The 19,828-nt window shown below is 40.0% G+C and overlaps 1 long non-coding RNA gene across 2 annotated transcripts in view; it reads right to left on the bottom strand.

Moving 5' to 3' along the window:
• Positions 1-19,828, bottom strand: part of LOC116751953 — an 86,830-nt gene that overhangs the window by 38,014 nt on the left and 28,988 nt on the right. The gene's annotated exons all lie outside the window — the stretch shown is intronic.

The following is a 19,828-nucleotide window of genomic DNA, read 5'->3' as shown; positions in this document are numbered from 1 at the left end:
ATAACACAACTCCATGCTGCACCCAAATTTGGAACAACATTGGAAACAAAAGAAAACTAATGGAGAACTGAGTATCACATTTATTAGAAATAAACACCATACTGAAAAAGGTGGTAGATATTCATCTCTGGGTACTGATTGTTTCAAGTCAGCTTTCAGTTTGCTCGGGGCTGAGGCCCGTTATCAAACGTGCTTATGAACACTCCCCTGAATTCAGTTTATTCCAGATGGCAGGCTTATCTGCAAGGTCAGACGCTGCCCCACTAATCTCACTTAAAGACGTGAACAAAAGGGAAAATATCCCCTCCACACATGCACACAGTTGTTTGAGAATTTCTACCTCATATTCATAAATGAAGCCCACTTTCAGTAGAAGAGAAAAAGGTCCACATGCTAACAGAAGGAGAGAAGAGCCAAGAGCTTTGGGGAACAAGCATGTTTTTGAGAGAAAGGGAGAGAGTACTCATCGTCTGACCCCCAATTGCAGTATACCTAATCCTCACTCCATCCCATTGTTCACATTACATCGTTCAATAAATTCCCTTTTCTTTTTTTGCTTGATCTGGTCTATAATCTGTCACTTGTAGCTGAAAGATCTTGACTAATACAGGGAGATGAAGTCATTATTTTACTTGAGGCTGGGGAAATGAAAAGAGCTCTCTCCTTTGCCACGTGTGCTCTGTGTTAGTACCTGTTGTTGCCACTAGATGCCAGCCTCAATCTTCTAACTTAATCTGACTAGTTGAACCAGACAGGTCCAGAAAGGTATGCACAAGTCTACTTTCTCCATCACCTTTCCAGCATATACACAGTCCACCTCTGCTAGCAGGGGAGACCCTCGTCCTCTTATGTCTTCATCCCTCCTGCCCCCAGCACTCCAGGCCAGTAGGATCCAGCTGGGTGGCTCTCTTTGGAGCTGGGGTGATAAAGTTTCAGGTCTCTCAGGTCCCTTAAAATGAAGAGTCTCTTAAAATACAGACCTTCTCTTGTTAATTATCATCTTGTATAGTTGAACACTATTTCATTATTTCACCTTTCCATCTCTGCCTCACCAAAAATAACAAAAGCAGAATCTTCTCCTCAAAAAGGGGGTGGAAGGTATAACTTGTCCTACCACAGAATAAAAAAGAGAGAACCAGGAAAATTCTATCTTTTATTTTCCCCTCCTCAAAAAAAAAGAGAGCCCACAATTATTCTACTTTAGTAGGAAAATAAACAGGCATAGTTAGAAATCCCTGACTTAACAAGCATCTTCTCTGTTGTGTGAAAATGCTGGGCTAACTGGGAGACAGATAGGAACACACACATGGTAACTAAGCTCATATGAAGTGTAAGCTGAGAATGGAAATAACCATCTGAAGTTTTAGATGATAACACAGGCATTCCAATAAAGGAAGGGGCAGTTTGACATCTTGGCCCAGCCTTAAAAGCAGAGGTAGAGTTCTGACAATAATTAGCCCATGTTCAGTGAGCACATGCACCATGCCAAGTGCTGTGTTTTATTTGCTTTATGTCAATTAATCCTCTCCACAGTCCTATAAGCCTGCTATCATTGTGACCCCCACTTTACAGATGAGGAAACTACAATTAGACAAGGTAAACTATGCAATCTTGTAGTTTATAAAGGACTGAAATTTAAACTCAATTATCTTGCTCCTAACCACAACCTTATGTTGTCTACAAACCCGAAAGGGACTAGAAAAAGAGAGCCTAGACGCACTAATGGACAAATAATGTATCAAAATAAAATTTTGTTTTCAAAATTATAAAATCATTCCTCAAATGGGAGCCAAGTTTCCTGCTTACTTTTCAGGTATTTAAAGTAAATTAGTTAAAATTCACTTAGCATCAACTTTTTAGGCTTGATCGCCATTTCTGTTTTCTGATCTCCAGATCTATTTATTCTCTACAAAACAGTAAGAAATTTTTTATAGAGCACAGGCAAATAAAACCTATTGGTTTGTTTAATGAACATTTATTGGGTGCCTATGCTGTGTCAGATACTGTTCTAGGCACTGGGCAGATAAGGCCTGTATTCTCAAGATGACCTTGGTAAGAGCATAGTGCTGGGGGAAAAACCATAACAAACAAATAAACAAAACCCACGAATAGCAAGGTCAGGAGTGGATACTGCCTGCTATAAGCAGAGAGATTGCTGGAGGGGCTAGGAGAAGTCAAGACCAGATGTTGAGATCAGAGAGACCTGGGAGATACAACGACGTCATGTAGGTAGGCCTTAAAGCCACGGATAGAAGTCTAGGTCTTATTCTGAATGAGATGAGAAGCTGTTAAAAGGGTATTCCTTTAATACTTTGAGCTACAGCCTGCTCCTCTAGATGCAACTCCTGAACGTAATTTATCTGTAAACACTATGGCGGATTTCTCACTTCTTCATCTGCCTCCTGACTTTCCAGACCCTTTCTCCTCAGAGCATGGTCAGGAACAGCACTGGGAGCTTGTTAAAAATGCAGAATTGCAGATTTCACTGCAGACGTGCTGGGTCAAATTCTACAATTTATCAAGATCCCCAGTGGAATTTTAATGCATCTCAGGTTGAGAGGCATTGATGTATACCCCTTAGAGGAGACTTTGGGAAAGAGAAGTGGTTTTTTTTTTCCCAATGGTTTTGTGTTTTTCCTGGGAGACACATATGCTCCCAAGACACTGCCTGGCTAAGTGTTAATGAGTCTGAACAAGGCTCACCTCAGCATCATTAATCGTTAGTGGTAAATGGCTAAGAATACAAGCTCTGAAACCAAACTACCTGAATTCAAACCTCAGCTTGATCTCATGTTACTTAAGTGAACTTCAGCAAGTTAGTTAGCCTCTCTCCTCTATACCTTAACTTTCTTATGTGATAAAAACTGTCTTGGACAGGGAGATCAGCCCGGTGCTTTGTGACCACCTAGAGGGGTGGGATAGGGAGGGTGGGAGGGAGACACAAGAGGGAGGAGATATGGGGATATACGTGTAGCTGATTTACTTTGTTATAAAGCAGAAACTAACACACCATTGTAAAGCAATTATACTCCAATAAAGATGTTAAAAAACAAAACAGGGCTTCCCTGGTGGGGCAGTGGTTGAGAGTCCACCTGCAGATGCAGGGGACACGGGTTCGTGCCCCGGTCCGGGAAGATCCCACATGCCACGGAGTGGCTGGGCCTGTGAGCCATGGCCACTGAGCCTGCGCGTCCGGAGCCTGTGCTCCGCAATGGGAGAGGCCACAACAGTGAGAGGCCCACGTAATGCAACAAAAAAAAAAAAAAAAAAAAAAAAATCCAAAATCATATTATTTTTTGAAACATTTTCTCTACAAGAAAGTAAGGTCCAAGAAATAAAGTCCTCACATGTCTTATTTATCTCTGTATCTCCAGTGTGGATAACACTGTCTGGAACAGAGAAGGGAAATGGTGAGGTTATTACCTGTGTTGTACTATTATTAAGTAACTTTGCATTGATATGTCAGGGTAGGGAGGACATACAGGATTATATACTATAAAAAAATATTAAAGAAGCTGATCTATATCATCTGGAGAAAAAAGAGACCTTGACTAGGCACTCTACAGCTGCCTTTGCATACTTGGAGAGAGCAGACACATTCTATTGGGCTCCACTGTAGAGAACCAGAATATATGGAAACCAGATAGAGATGCAGTTCTGTTCAATATGATAAAGAACTTCTGAGCAGTCCAAACAGACCAAAAATTCAATGATCTTCCTTGGTAACTAGTCTTTATATAGAACATCATGACTTTATGGGAAACTGGAGTAACTCCTTATTTGTTAATGTCCAAGGAAAACACCAACAGCTCTTTAGATGTTATGTAATGGGTAAACTGTGGCAAATTAAGTTTGGTGAAAATTAAGTTTAAAGTGAAAAAAAATTTCTGTATTGTAGAAAATTTAACAGAACCTTTAATAAAATAAAGTGCATTATGAATCTCCAGAAAAGAAATAGAGTGTCTAGGGTTTCCCAAGTCTAATTGACCAAAGAGTCCCTTTTTCAAGAAATACTAGTTAACATTTCAAGGGATACCAGTGTCTTGAAGATCAAAGGTCTAGGGTTCTCTGCATGAAAGAAGGACATGAATTGGTAGAGGGTGGGAGTGCAGAGGGAAGAATGTTATGGACTGATTTGTGTCCTTTCCAAAATCCACGTGATGAAGTCCTAACCCCTAATGTAACTGTATTTGGAAAAGTGCTTTCAAAGAAGTAATTAAGGTTGACTGATGTCATAAAGATGGGGCCCTAATCTAATAGGGTTTATGTCTTTATTAGAAGAGAAAGAGTTACCAGGCCTCATACACTCAGAGCAAAGGCCCTGTGAGGACACAGTGCAAAGGCGGCTGTCTTCAAGCCAAAGAGAGAGGCCTCAGGAAAAACCAGCCATGCTGGCTCCTTGATCTTGAAGTTCTAGCCTCCAGAACTGTGAGAAAATAAATTCTGTTGTTTAAATCACCCAGTCTTTGGTATTTTGTTATGGCAGCCCCTGCAGGCTAATACATCCTCTAATGTTGGCTAACTCTAGGGTTACAGGTGTTCCCTTCAGCACTGAGCACAGCAGACATGTTTTTAGTAACAAGAGCTGGGAGGTGTGTGTGTGTGTGTATGTAATCCAGATCCAGATAGTGTCAGGTCACCTAGAAGCAACATGAACCAACAGGAAATAGTCCTTACTGTTAATTCACAACATCTTGTCCCATGATTGAAACTATTAAGCCTCAGTGATTCAAAGAAAATTGAATAGAACCAAAGCATTGGATCCCTAGATGTGCTAACTCCCTGTTCCCACAAGAGGCAGGGAACAAGGTCCTGTCAGACACAAATCAAAATGCAAAGATCAAAATGCAAATATTCAGATCTCTGGGTCACTGTGACTCAGTGCACAGAGGCCTGATCACAGTGGAGGGGAGGGGAGGGGGGAAGGGGGGAGGGGGGAGGGGAAGGGGAGGAAGGGAAGAGGAGGGGAGAGGAAAAGAGTTGGAGTAGACTGCCCTGGGGGTCCAGTGGTTGGGACTCTGCGATTCCAACACAGGGGGCGTGGGTTCGATCCCTGGTCAGGGAATAAGGATCCCACATGCTGTGCAGTGTGGCAAAAAAAAAAAAAAAAAAGAGCTGGAGAGTGAAGGGGCCACATAGGGAAGGGAGAAGAGGACAGACAAAAGGCTAGAGCTAGTTCAGTCAAATCTAGGCCACTGATTTTAAACTGCCACAAGAAGGCCTTGAAGGTGTTGGATGCCAAGAAGGAAGGAGCCTGGGGTTGGGGGTGAGCTGGTACAGAAATAAGGAGAGAAAAACAGAATTAAGTAGTAGAGTTCCAACTTCTCCCTAGCCAGCCCCCATCCTCAGCCTTATTTATTACTTGTACATATTAGGGTTCCTAGGAGGGGTTTTTAACTTGAAAACTTGAAGCACCAGTCTAGCTGTGGGGGAAGCAGAAAGCACCAGATGGCAAAAGGGCTGTCACAGCACTGCACCTTAGATGAAGGTGGAGGACAGGGGATGAGGCCTTGTCTCCTGATTCTCAATCATCCCCTCTCCCACTGGGATCCTCCTTCTTTCCAGATGATTCTCACACATGAAGAAGCCATGCACCCTGACCTGGTGCTCAGCCCTGTCTGCTTGCTCACTTAAAACATCAGCTCTCCTTCCTGACTGCTCTGATGTGGCTGGTTTTACTCCTATTACTCCAATTTCCAATATGTCTTCAGGTCTACCTCTAAGATTTCGATTTAAAGGCAATACACCAGAGTGAGTAAAAAGTACGGGCTCTTAACCTTAACCATAAACTAGCCATTTCTCTAAGTCCCTGTTGCCTCAGCTAAGTAAAAGGGCAAAACCCACAGTGACTCAGTGTCATAACATACTTTGGAAGGAATGTTAAGCATGGTATTGACTGGGTCTGCTAAAAACTAGTACTAATTTTGTCTAGTGGCCACTAATTTTATATCCTTTGTTGACTATCTGACTTGCTCCCATCCAGGTCTGTGCCAAGCCTTCTTCATTCTACTCCAGCTTCCAGACCAACCTGATTCTTCCACTGCAAAAGGCAACCCCAGGACTTAACAGTCAGAGCCAAGCTTACAATGGGTACCCCTTCACCTTTCTTTCTCTTCCTTTCACAATATGTCTCTACACTCATCCGCTCTTCTCTGTCTTCCATGTCATAGGGAATGGTGTTACACTTGTGCTCTTAATCTTATTTCTTACTTTTCTATACTCCTCTAATTAGACACACTCCATCATGTTACCTTAAATTTCTTCTTCTTCCCTTTGTCTTTAAGACATGCTCAGTCCATCCTAGATCTTGCTGAAGCCTTTGTTTTTTCCATTCTTCTCCTCTGACTATCAAACATCTAAAAAAAAATAACCCTATCTTTCCACTTCATCCTGATCACCCTTTGATTCCATTCCCAATCCTTTTAGCTAAAATTGCATTTTAAACTGCAACAAAACACCTCTTCTTGAAATATAATGGCTTTTTCTCAGTATTCATTCTCTTCAAACTTTCACAGTAAACAATAAAGCTTATAATTCACTCTCTTTATTAGAACATTCACTTCCCCTTTTTTCCGTGACTGAACCTAATAGTTTCCTACATTAATTGGTATCATGATCTTGGGAAGATTACTTAAATCCTCTGAGCCTCAACTTACTCACTGATAAAACTGGATAATAAAAATTCCTCCCTCAATCAGTTGTCATGAATATCACATTCCATATCATTAGTTACCCTATATCAAGCTCTAATTATGATCTTAGCATCTGATATACAAACACACACACACCAGAGATTTTACCTATTTATAGACACATTTTATATATATATATGTATATATATATAAAATTGTATTTCACACTCAAAACCACTCTGTGAGGTATTATTTCTATGTTACAGATGAGGAAACTAAAATATCAGAACTTAACCTATGCACTCAAAGTCACACAGCCAACATTTATTAGAAACAAGATTGCAAATAAGATCCATGGGACTCAATGCACACTTTTTTTTTAAGGCTGCACCATGTGGCGTGTGGGATCTTAGTTCCCTGACTGGGGATCGAACCCATGCCCCCTACATTGGGAGCATGGAGTTTTAACCACTAAGACTAAACCACCTAAACCATCAGGGAAGTCCCAATGCACATATTCTTAACTAAGAGATTATACTGCTCCCCAAACAGATGTAAGAGTCTAAATTTTAGGGAGGCATGCAATGTCATTTATTATCTTTTGTATGTGTTATGCTTCAGAATGTACTACAATAAGCCTGCCAAGCAAAGCACTGGTGAAGCAGACTCTACTGCCTTCCCCCAGGTTTTCATACATATGTCCTCAAGATCAAAAGATAAATAACAGACATTTGGATAACTGTGCTTGGAAAATACAGTTTAAAATCTAATGTCAGCAACTCACAGCGGAGACTCTTGGCCTGTCAATAATAATAATAACAATCACAGCAACAATTACATGCACTGCACTTGAAAACAGACTTTCATGTAAAAGACTCCAATTATGTGAACTCTATTGGGGCTAGCAATAGGTCCCACTTGACATGGCATGAAACTAAGGCTCTGGGGTGGTCTCTGTGTCGTTTGCCAGCTATTTCCAGTTCTTCCCATTCCAGTTTTCAAAATTGGTGGTCAGTGGTTAAGAATCTGCCTGCCAACACAGGGGACACATGTTCAAGCCCTGGTCCGGGAAGATCCCACACGCCGCGGAGCAACTAAGCCCATGTGCCACAACTACTAAGCCTGCACTCTAGAGCCTGGGAGCCGCAACTACTGAGCCCGCATGCCACAACTACTGAAGCCCATGTGCCTAGAGCCTGTGCTCCACAACAAGAGGAACTACCGCAATGAGAAGCCTGCACACCGCAACGAAGAGTATCCCCTGCTCAATGCAACTAGAGAAAGCCTGTGCACAGCAAATGAAGACCCAACACAGCCAAAAATAAATAAATAATTTTTTTTTAAAAAAAGAGAGAGACAAGGTAACACTGTACCCAGTAACCTCTATGGTTAGGCCAGGCCACATCCACATGACAGTGAAGAAGAGTGACACTGGTGCCACTTCTGAGATGGAATATTCAATTGCTGTAAATGGAAATCCTCAGGAATGCATCTTCACTTCACTTTGACAATGAACAATATTCCAAATGGTGACTACCCTGTCTACTTGGAATCCATTGAAGGCATGCGGCACCATCAGCTGACCACCATACATGAATAGCTTGAGTAAAAATCAACTTGTACTGTTTTAAGTCACAGAAGTCTTGGGATTATATGTTACCACAACATAACCAGCTCTTCCTAACTGATATAGGCTCATGGCACAACTGACTTCCCCAAGATCACACAGCTAGAAAATGTCAATGCCTTTCTCCAAGCCTCATAAGTGCTAAGGTCACTAGTCCTTCCACTATATCCCAGCTTGCTTCATGGGTTTATTGCCTCGAAAATAAAACAACATTTTCCCAGGAGCCAAAATATAAACCGAAGTGTAACCTGTCTAATCTGAGTTTAATATCCTCTATTTTGGTGAAATAAAGAAATTTTGATATTTTCATTTATTTTGTAAATAGGCTAAGCAGCCTATACTTAATCTCTTCTACTATATGAGGTCTGGAATTCTAAGTAACAACATTCCCCACCTCCAGAGCAGACAGAAAAATACTTCTCACCTTGCATAATCAATCTGTTGGTCAGACAGGAAGTAGCAATTGAGTGACAAGGACTGTATCACCACCCAGGGTGTGACACTGTGCTTTGAGAGCCTCTCAGAGCCAACACTGACTCTGGATGACCTCACAGGAAAGGTGGAGAAACCAAGCATTGCCTTATAAACATGCCCCTTTCCTAGGGTATGGCTGATGCAGTTGTTGTGACGGTCCTGAGCAGCCTCTGAATCACAGCCATCTCCATCATGAAGATCATTGGGGATCTCCTTCTGTTCTGTACAGTGGCCCATCTCTGCACCTGCTCAGGTAAGTTAAGCGTAGATAGTGCCCTGTATAGCCATTAAGCTTGTTCTCTGAAATAGCCCCTCGTAGGATGTGAACATCTCAGAGAAATGTCTGGTCATGTGGATTTAAAGTATACTAGTTTGTAACAGAAACAGCCCTGGCCTGGAAAAGGAGACTCTTATGTCCCACCTGGAGTTGAGGGATTTGGATCTAGTGCATTCCTTTTAAGGATTTCTATTTCCATTCATGGAACCAAAAAAACCAAAAAAACAAAAAAGCCTTATTTTTTCGTAAGTCTCCCATTTTATTAGGACACTAGAAATTGCTGGTGCTATTAGATACTACTCCTCAGTGCAAAGACTCAGAGAAACTTGGATCTCTCTCCAAATCAATACAGGAGGATCGATATAAAGCACGATTCTCCAAAACCCAGGAGTCAACAATTAAACTTTTAAACAGTGAAAAATTACTTAAATAAGATTCTGATGCCTTGGAGATATCCCATTACATTCCTTTATATCAACTAGGAGGGGGAGAATATCAAAGATGGTGCTTCAGGCTCTTAGAAGTGGTGACTGCAATATTTTTATTGCTATCTGATTTAAAACATTATCAGAAACACGATGAACTCCAGAAAACGTCCCATGGTCAATAAACGGAGGAACTTTGGATGATTCTCTTACTTGAACCAAGGCTTACCTAACCTATTGGCCATTTGGCTTCCTCAGCAAACAGCTGGGTTTTGTGAAAGGACGGGGTCGGTGCTGAAACTCATCACCAGAGAACTACAGTCTCAATCGACAGACTTTCTGTTAATTAATGAGACATCACAACTTTGCTTTATTTTTAACATTTCCAACTGTATATCTCTTTCAGAAGCTGCCAGTCTGCCTTTAAAAACAGTGAGTATATTGAACCACACTTTAATTTCAGTTTAATTTCCTATTTAGTTTTACTTTAATTTCCTATTTACTATATTTAGCCAACAAATACTTATGAAATATATATGTAAGATTAATTCAGTATGCTTGGGGGGGTGAAAGGGAAGGCAGCCACAGATAAATTGCCTTTGCTTTTCAGAAGGCAGCTGAAGAAATATGACATACATATATGTAAATAACCACAGCCTAAAGAAAAATTTCCAGAATTAAGAAAGAGCAGGAGAGGACTTCTAGCTGAGAAGATGGTGATGTCTTCATGGAAGGGATAACATGTGAGAGGCAAGAGACATTTACCTTGGTTAATTGCACAGACTCTGGATTCAGATCCCAGCCCTACCACTTACCAGCTTTTATGTTAGACAAGTTCTCTTTTTAAGCCCAAATTTCCCTCATCTGTAAAATAGGGGTAATAGTAGAACCTACCCTATTCAGTTGTTCTGAAGATTAAACAAAGAAATTTCATGTAAGATTTAAGTTTAATGCCTGGCAAAGAAATGCACATATGTATACACACACACACATACACACACACACACACACATACATATATAATAGAAGTGGTGCTGGTAGTACTAGTATTTGTCAGAGTGGTCATATTATTATCAATAGAAGTAGCCACAGCAGCATCAGAATACTGGAGCTGGGACGTCCAAGATGGTACTGTGCTTCCTGTTCAGTAGAGGCCAGGGTAGCCCAGCTTGAGGACCAGGAGAAAAGCAGGACATCCTCCTGTGACTGTCGCAGGTAGACTGCAGCATTTACGAGAAGCACCCAGTGGTGGCCATCCCCTGCCCCATCACATACCTGCCTGTTTGTGGTCTGACTACATCACCTATGGGAATGAATGCCACTTGCGCACTGACAGCTTGTGAGTACTGCATGGGAAGAAAAAGCACCTAGGGCAGCGTCCTCCACTGCAATCTTCTCCTCTTTCCACAAGCCTGCTTAACTCTCCAGAAGCTATACTCTGCCCACCCAGAGAAGCTGGGAGAGATAGAAAACTTGCTGCCTCACAGTCAGATTAGGGTTGAGCCACCTGCTCTGCCAGCTTGGACTGGTCCCTCCATGACAGAACCTCTAATTCCTGTCTGTCAATTGAGAGAGTCTAACAAGACCATGAGCTTCCAAACTGCTGTCCCCAGAGCCCAGAGGTTCTGTAGAGGCAAGTCAGGAGTCACCAAAGAGGTTATGGGGATCGTTTGGGGTGGTCTCCAATCCCAACCAGCTTTCGACTATTTTAAGGAGTAGAGTTCCAAATAGTTTCTTATTGGAAGAAAGGGTTCTGAATCCCACACTAAAAAATAATTGAAAACCACTATCTTACATGACTTCTAAGAGACTTAACAGCCAACAGACGATTCTTAGATAAACTGTAGCCAGAGGGTCTTTACCCTCCTCAATTTCCTAGTGGCTCTAAATATCTGCAGCCTTAGGGAGATAGGGAGGATAAGGCTACCACAAAGATTATATTTTCTTTGATCTAAAATAGGGGAATACAAGCTGTCAGTACTTGGACCAGAATCCCATGAACATGTTTTAAGTATTTTGTTTGGCCTGCACAGGGTTTTGGAAGGCAATAACCACCAGGCAGATGTCACTTCTTTGGTACAAAACAGGCAACTCAGCATTTACTATCTTAACACCAAGTCCCCTTTGCTCACTGTTAACTCTCTTTTAGACCACTGGATTTTGGCCACTTGTCTCAGATCTTGTGGTTTTTCATCTTTGTGACTATCTTATCAAGTTAAAATATGGAGTTAGGGCCTGAGCCCAGAAAGACATGTCTACATATTGATTCCTACTCAGGAACTTTTATTTCACAAAAGGGAAGATTCTCTAATGTGCACAGACACTGGGTCCTCAGCCTAGAAACCAGCCTGTGTCCAAGGACACTGAAGGGGACATGTGGTGGGAGTTCTCACTAGTGCAGGATCCAGCCTCATCACAGGCCCTGCTGACCAGAAAAGGCTGAGGCACAGCCCACCTCAGCTTCCCTTGTCAGACTTCCCCCTTCTTTGTTGTTTTAAGACATTGGGTGATCAGTCTGGGTTCTGGGATAAGTGGAGGCAGCAGGTGGGATGGAAGTGTCACTGGTCTAGGGACATTCTGCTTCTGCCTCTGTCAGGAACTGCCTGAGGCCAGGACATTCCTTTTTAGAAACTCATTTTCCTCATCTGTAAGATGAGGTTCTGCCTATAATCTCTATAGTTCCTTTCAGCTCTAATATTGTGTAAAATTTCCTCTTGTGCTAATGAACCCTGTTAACTGTGTTGTTCCCATAGGAAGAGTACTGAAAAAGTTCAGTTTCTTCGTGAAGGAAGATGTTAACTTCTCCATAGACGTGATTACAGAGCAAGGATATTGTCATTGTCATCTTCGTCATCCCTGGGCCTCTTCCCTCATGTTGGCACAGGTTCCCAGGGCGTGGGGTTGGTAGGGAGGGGGCAGACACAGATTCAGAGTCATCTTTGCTGGGTGGAGAAAACTGCGCTCTCCTTCAGACTCCCCACCTCACTGACTGACAAATACAAACATGCCAAAATAAACTAAAAAGTACAATGAAATTCTAACAATTCATTGTTGAGGTCTAAGTATCAAATAAAATAATTACGCTTATTAAAAACTTTGTAGAACTATCATCTACCTAGTAACCTTAATAGATCAAAAGATAAAAACCCATTTTAAATGGAACATAAAGAGCAAAATATGTATAACACCAAGAGCAATGGTCATAAATTTTTTTAGGAATGACATGCCTTCATAACTACAAATTTATTCCATAAATACCTTTCATAGTAATAATTTTATAGCAAAAATTATCAAAATAAACCAGTGAACTTTCTGACACAGCTTAAAAAATCTAACTTAATCCTAAGGTTTAAAAAGTATATTTTTAGAATTGGCAAAAAAATTTTCATCTGCAATGAAAGAGACACTATTTGGGTAATTTATTTTCTAATTGTTCTAATGAAACTAATTCCTAGCCAAGTCTTCTTTACTTGACCATACCAGTCTGTTTTAACAATGATGCTGTGTGACTCTACTCAGGGAGTAGGGCACACTTGTAAATGCTACTCTAAATTTAACACAGCTCTGAACCACCTTTATTATTTTAATTATCAATCTAATTGTGCCACCAACGTCAGCTATTCCATGTTAATAAATACCGACCCATGATTTTAGACTCCCAACCCTCTAATCCTAATGTTAAATGCATAATTTATCCATAAACCTAGCCAGTTCAAGTGTTTAACTCAAATCTATGCTTAACACTAAGCTCACAATATTTGACTCCAATCTGTTAATCACAGTAAGGCGCTCAGTAATCTAATAATTCTCAGCCTTTGATGTTTCTGACACACCTTCTCAACCCAATCATAGACATGAAGAACCAGTATGTAAGTGCACAAAAGAGAAGAAATATTGGTCCAGAAATGCTGAGTAGTGAATAAAAACAAAAGACCACTCTTTCTCCTTCCATTTCATTTCCTTTTTCCTATCAAATAGCTTTCCTTTTCTCTATCTTACTTTTTTCTCTTTCTATATATTCCTTCTCTGTGATTTTTTATTGCTCTTTTAACTTTTCCTAACTTTTCCTTAAATTCAATACCTTTTTCTCATTCTCTCTAGCCCCCATAAGTATCTTTTATTTATTCAAGCCTTCCAACATCCATACCTCAAGGTCTGACTGTAAATCCCTTTGCAGCGATGGTCAGATGAGCACATATGCCCACATACACCCTTCGGGAAAATTTATATTTTTAGACATTTGTCTCAAAATGAAGAGAGCTTGGGACCCACCTCCAAAACTTTTATCACATATATTATTCTGTAGTCAAATCCTTACCTAGGTTTGAGGCCTAATTTATAGCTTATATCTCAACATTTAGAAATAAATTCTAATTTCACGTAAATCCAAACAATGTTCACCTTATATCTAAATCCCAATTTTTACCTTTCACAGCTACTTCTATAGCGTAATTCTTAACCATTCTCCTCAAAAGCCAACTCTTAATTCTCTCTTTTAACTCAAACCTCGAAATAGAAATCTTTAACATTATTCTGCATATGATTCATTTCATATAAATAAATCTGAGAACCAACACTGAAGTCAGTCCTGAACTTTTAAAACTGTCAACCAAATTTTTTGTTGTCTCTGGGTCTTATTTCTATTCACTGATTGAATCAAAATGCCTGTTTATATGAATACGGTACTCTGCTTGTGTGTGACTGTGTCACTGGAAGCTATAATCTCACTTTGTGTGTCAATAAGTATTTAGGTGTATGTTCACACGTGACTCTTTATAGATGACCAGATCATTGCTGGTGGCCCCAGTGATCTGGCCATAAGAACTGTATTTGAAAGTCATTATGCATGAGAAAATAGTGAGTTATTCATTTTCAGTTTATAAATATGCAGGTTGTTCCATTTAATATCTTACTGTTGACTATTTACACTGGTACAAATAAGTCCCTGTTGTTGGTTTCCCCAAGTACTGAAAGGCTGAAGTTGAAATAAAACAAAAATTTAAAACACAAGATAACAGAAAAAATAAAACACAGCTAAGGAATTTTCATTTATAACAAAATCATTTTTCAACCTGAACTGTTTCTTTGACTCCAGTTGCTTTAAAGTTAAATGATTTCAAGCCAATTCTGTGCCTCTGTGACAAGCTGCTTCTATCGAGACCTAATTGAGTCTGCCTTACTGCATGTCTCTCTCAGCTTGGGTCTCCTGGTTATCAGTTTGTGCCTAAAAAGCTGCCAGGAAGTGTCTATTTCTAATAGTCTTATTTATTTCCCACCGTGTCTATAAGCAATCTCACAGAGTTGCCCGAGAGGTGGGACAAGCAAATAAGTTCCTCACCTTCCACAGTCATTCTGCCGCACCAGTGAAGACACGATGCACTTGTGGCTTCCTCAAGCCAATGACCTGGGACCTCTGTGTTCTTTGGGAACTTTGGGGAAGGGATCAGTCTTGCCCACATACTTGGAGCTTTGGATTATAAGCCTGGATCTGGAAAGCCAGATATCTAATCACAAATGTAAATGTGAAGTAAATTTATTTTAAAAATTTTACATTTCCAGGTTTAGGCCTTGGAGAACACATGATTTTATTTAGTTTTACTCGCTTCTCTGTACTCATAAACATTTGCATCATTGAGGTCTTTATCAACCTCATCATCATTGTCTTCATTATAAAACTCCACCAAGCCATGAGAACACAACGAACCTTTAAATAGAAGACTGTGTGCTTACCCCAACCTGAACATTTACCAGGTGTGTAGCTGTGGGTAGGTCACTCTATATGTGCAATATCCTTTTCCTTACTGATAAAATAAAGAGAATAATAATCCCTAGTTTAACCTGTATATTGTGAGAATCAGATGAGATATGCATGTGTACATGCTTTGTAAATTATAAAGTCTGATAGAAATGAAAGGGATGATTATGATGTGTATGTCCTTTCTTCTCCAACATTTACAAAAGCATAAAAACATATACCACATTTTTTTGGCAATATGCTTGGCATGTTAAAGTCTCATGACCAGTAAATTCTCAGGTATTTTTCCTTGGTTTGAGAAATGGGAACATTTCTGTTCATTAGGAATTGATACTAGAAAGTGAAAAGGAGAATATGTAGTTTAAACATATAAGATTACACACATTTACTTATACAGTTTGCCCCATTTGAACATGGCCTCACTTAATAGCATGAGTAAAATTGCAATAAAAATGATATTTACATAATCTCAAGGAATATTATTACAATGTATTTATTAATTTTGAAATGAAAAAAGAGTAACTTTACAGTGGAGAACCTGGCAGCTACTAACTTACTCGAGTGATTAAAGTTAGCATCATTAGTGATGGGGCAAATCAACATCATGTATGCACACGTCAGGGGTGGGTCCAGGGGTGTATCTAGCAGCTGTGGACTTTGTTGGTACACTCACCAGGTAGTGGGTGGCATCACAGGATCCCAATGACCAGCACCTGGGAAGGAGTACCCAGAGGTACCTTTTAAGGCAGGAGCACTCTGGTTCTGCCCACGTAACACCACAGCTTGGAGGCAGATCTAGGGTGAACAGATCCTGGGGGAGCCCTACCACAGAGGCAGACCAGGTCCCAGGCAGCAGCAAAATCACTTCGATTCCTGGAGCCACAACACCCCAGCCTCCAGAGCCTAGCACTAGGTCTGGGACAAACATAATGGAGAAAGGGACGCAAAATTGGGCTGCCTCTGGGCAGAACAACAAACACCTGCACGTGCAGCCCATAGGTTCACTTTGACCGCATGGGCCTCACTTGCTTCAGCACTCACCGCCTTGGGGACAGAGCACACATGTAAAGGCAATGGACCCTTAATGAAACCAACCCTCAGCGCTTCTACTCTAAAATCTGGGGAGGAGACCCCCACCCTCAACAGGGCTATGACAGCCATGGAGCAAAGAGGAGGCCCCTCCCATCATCCAGTGCAGTCTCTGGTCACCACAACACCATCACACCCCTTATCAAGGGGATAATGGCCAGCACATGCTGAGGAAAGAAGTGGCTGGCATCCATACCAAAAATAGCTCTGGCACCAAAAATACCAGACTTACACAGTCTACATACGGATGTTCCCACATAAAAACACCCCTTCAAGGCCACAGTAGATAACTTGTTCTGTCTCTATGAGTTTATGGGAAACAGTTAAGTAACATGAAAAAGCAGAGGAACTATTCCCAATTAAAAGAACAAGAGAAATCCCCTGAAAGAACAAACAACAAAACAGACCTCTCAAGTCTACCAGACCCCAAGTTCAAAAAGGAGGTAATAAAAATGCTGAAGGAAATAAGAAAGATTATCAACAGAAATGCAGATCAGTGTAACAAGGAACTAAAAACTATAAAGAGGAACCAATCAAAATTAGACAACTCAATTGCCAAGATAAAAACCAAGCTAAAAGTAATGAATAGCAGACTAAGTTTCACAGAAGAATAAATAAGTGATCTGGAAGACAGAATAACAGAAATCATTCAATCGTATCAGCAGACAGAAAGACAAATGAAAAGAAGATGAAAGCAACATACGAGATGTATGGGATAATATAAAGTGTGCAAACTTACGCATAATAGGGATTCCAGAAGAGGAAGAAAGAGAAGCGGGGATCAAAAATATATTTGGAGGACTTCCCTGGTGGCGCAGTGGTTAAGAATCTGCCTGCCAACACAGGGGACATGGGTTCGAGCCCTGGTCCAGGAAGATTCCACATGCCGCAGAGCAACTAAGCCTGTGCGCCACAACTACTGAGCCTGTGCTCTAGAGACCACGAGCCACAACTACTGAGCCTGTGTGCCACAACTACTGAAGCATGCATGCCTAGAGCCCATGCTTCACAACAAGAGAAGCCACCACAATGAGAAGCCCGCACACCACAACAAGGAGTAGCCCCCACTCTCTGCAACAAGGGAAAAAAGCCCACATGCAGCAATGAAGACCCAATGTAGCCAAAAATAAAATTAATTAATTAGCTAAATATATATATATATATTTGGAGAAATTACGGCTGAAAGCTTACCAAACCTGAAGGAAAAGATATCCACATATGAGAATCAGAGAGGGTCCAACACAAGATGAACCCAAAAAGACCCACAACAAGACATCATAATTAAAGTGGCAAAAGTTAAAGAGATTATTCTAAAGGCAGCAAGAGGAAAACAAAAAGTTACAAGGGAACCCTCATAAGGTTATCAGCTGATTTATTTGCAGAAAATTTGTAGGCCAGAGGGAGTGGCATGATATATCAAAGTGCTGAAAGAGAAAAACCTGCAACCTAGGATACCCTACCCACCAAAATTATGATTTACAATAGAAGGAGAGATAAAGAATTTCTCAGAGAAGCAAGAACTAAAAGAATACAACAATACTAAACCTAATAGCAATAGTTAAGTTCTTCTCTAAATAGAAAAGAAGCAAAAACCTATAGGAAAGGGAAAAACACAGTAGGAAAGGCAAATACATAAAAGGATTGAAGATCACTTAAAGAAACCAGTACACAGACTAAGAAACAATCAAAAAAATTTTTTTAAGCAATTATAACTATAATCAACAGCAAAAAGATGTAAAATAGGACCTCAAAATCGCAAAATGTGAAGAAGGGAGGAAAAAAGTGTAGGCCTCTTAGAATGTGTTTCAACCTATACAACTATCAGTCTAAAGCAAGTTAATAGAGCTATGGGTTAACATACTTGAAAAGCAGGGTAATCACAAATCAAAAACATACAATAGACTGACAAAACAAACAAAAATGCAAAAAGAAAGGAACTTAAGCGTAATACAAAAGAAAACCATCAAACCACAAAAGGAAAAACAAAAAGATGACATGAACAAAGAAGAACTACAAAATCGATTGGAAAACAACGTAAAAATGGCAATAAACACATACTCATCAACAATTACTTTAAATGTCAAAGGACTAAATGCTTGGATCAAAAGACATATAGAGTCAAAGATTAGATAAGCCAAGAACTACAATACGCTTCATACAAGAGACTCACTTCAGGGTGAAAGACATATAAGTTTAAAGTGAGGGGATGTAAAAAAGATATTTCAGGCAAATGGGAATGACAAAAAACAGGGGTAGCAATATGGACAAAAGAGACTTTAAAAGCAAGTTCATAAAGAAATACAAAGAAGGACAGTATATAATGATAAAGGAATCAATACCAGAAGAGAATATTACATTCGTTGACAAATATGCACCTGATATAGGAGCACCGAAATATATAAGACAAATACTAACAGACATAAAGGGAGAAATGGACAGAAATACAATAATAGTAGGAGACTTTAACACCCCACTGACATCAATTGACAGGTCTTACAGATAGAAAATCAATAAGGCAACACAGATCCTAAATGACACAACACCAGTTGGACTTAATTGGCATATACAGGACACTACATCCAAAAGAAAAACCAGAATGCCCATGTTTTTTCAAGTGCACATGGAACATTCTCTAGGCTATATCACATGCTAGGTCACAAAACAAGCCTCAACGAATTCAAGATGACATAAACCATTTCAAGCATCTTTTCTGACCACAATGGTATGAAACTAGAAATCAACCACAGAAAGAGAAATGAGAAAAAAAACCCAAAAACGATTACACAGAGACTAAACAACATGTTACTGAAAAACCAGTGGGTCAATGGTGAAATCAAAGAGGAAATCAGAAAATACCTTGAGACAAACAACAATGAAAACATATCCTTACAAAATCTTATGGGATGCAGCAAAAGCAGTTCTAAGAGGGAGTTCATAGCAATAACAGGCCTTCCTCAAGAAACAAGAACTACCACAAATAGAAAACCTAATCTACCACCTAAAAGAATTAGAAAAAGAACAAACAAAACCCAAAGTCAGCAGAAGGAAGGAAACGATACAGATTAGAGAGGAAATAAATAAAATAGAAACTTAAAAAAACCTGAAAAGATAAATAAAACCAAGACCTGGTTTTTTGAGAGGATAAACAAAACAAAAACCTCTAGCCAAGCTCAGCAAGAAAAAAAGAGAGAGGACCCAAATAAACAGAATAAAAAATGAGAGAGGGAAAATAACACTGATACCACAGAACTACAACAAAAGCCATGAGAGAATAATATGAACAGTTATATTCCAACAAATTGGACAACCCAGAAGAAATGGACAATTTTCTAGAAACATACAGCCTACTAAAATTGAGTTAAGAAGAAAAAACAGATAATCTGAACAGATCAATCACTAGAAGTGAAATAGAATCTGTAGACAAAACAAAACAAAAAAACACAAAAAACACAACTCCCTGCAAACAAAAGTCCAGAACTGAATGGCTTTATTGGGGAATTCTACCAAACATAAAACAAGGAACTTGGCAAGCTTCCCTGGTGGCTCAGC

The sequence above is a fragment of the Phocoena sinus genome, chromosome 3 (assembly GCF_008692025.1).
Source record: "Phocoena sinus isolate mPhoSin1 chromosome 3, mPhoSin1.pri, whole genome shotgun sequence".
Taxonomy (NCBI): domain Eukaryota; kingdom Metazoa; phylum Chordata; class Mammalia; order Artiodactyla; family Phocoenidae; genus Phocoena; species Phocoena sinus.
Note: the sequence above shows the minus strand (reverse complement) of the source record. Positions and strands in the feature narration are given on the sequence as shown.